We start from the raw sequence: 725 nt of genomic DNA, 5'->3' as shown, positions 1-725 counted from the left end.
GCAAGGTCAGGACAGCAAAGAGCAGCACGGGAAGGCTTGGAAAGAGCTGGGATGTGCTGGGAAGAGCCGGGATGTGCTGGGAAGAGCCGGGATGTGCTGGGATTTGCCCAGTTCTTGCTTTAAGGGCCAGATCAGGGTGGCGAGGGGAGCTCTGGGAGGAAAGGTGTGCTGGAGTTACCCGAGCAGAAAGCCAGCATCCCAAAAAAATGTGTTCACGGGCAAAAAAAGAAGCGCTCAAATCTATTCTCCACGCTCCAGTAACTTCCAGATGCCTGGGTGGGGATGTGGAGCCTCACAAACACCTCCCAGCTCGGGTGTCCCTCCCGCCTGCCACTGTCCCCTGTGCGCAGAGGGGCACAGCCGCCCCCAGAACTCGGGGATTTCACCGAACCCCCCACATTTCAGCCCCCGACTGCCCAGCTGAGTGCAGGGATGCTGCAAACCAGCCCCAAAACCGTGCCAAGGCTCCAGGTGGGCGGACAGGGAGTGGCCACGGCCCGGTGCTACCGGGGGATGCGGGCACTGCCTGCAGCCCTGCCCGCCTCCACCTCCCGCAGCCGCGGGGATTTGTGCAAAGCTCCCAGAGCCCGGGCTGGGCTTTTTTTATCCCTGGCTGCTCTTACGTTGACATTCTGAGCTGTGCCACTGGCTCCAGCGCTGCTCGCTAACCCCTTTTACAGGCGGCTAAATATAGCCCAGGCAGCCAAGCAAAAATCTGCTCGGCA

The sequence above is a fragment of the Corvus brachyrhynchos genome, unplaced genomic scaffold (genome assembly GCF_000691975.1).
Source record: "Corvus brachyrhynchos isolate BGI_N302 unplaced genomic scaffold, ASM69197v1 scaffold580, whole genome shotgun sequence".
NCBI lineage: Eukaryota > Metazoa > Chordata > Aves > Passeriformes > Corvidae > Corvus > Corvus brachyrhynchos.
The sequence above is the reverse complement of the archived record's forward strand: the minus strand, read 5'-3'. Positions refer to the sequence as shown.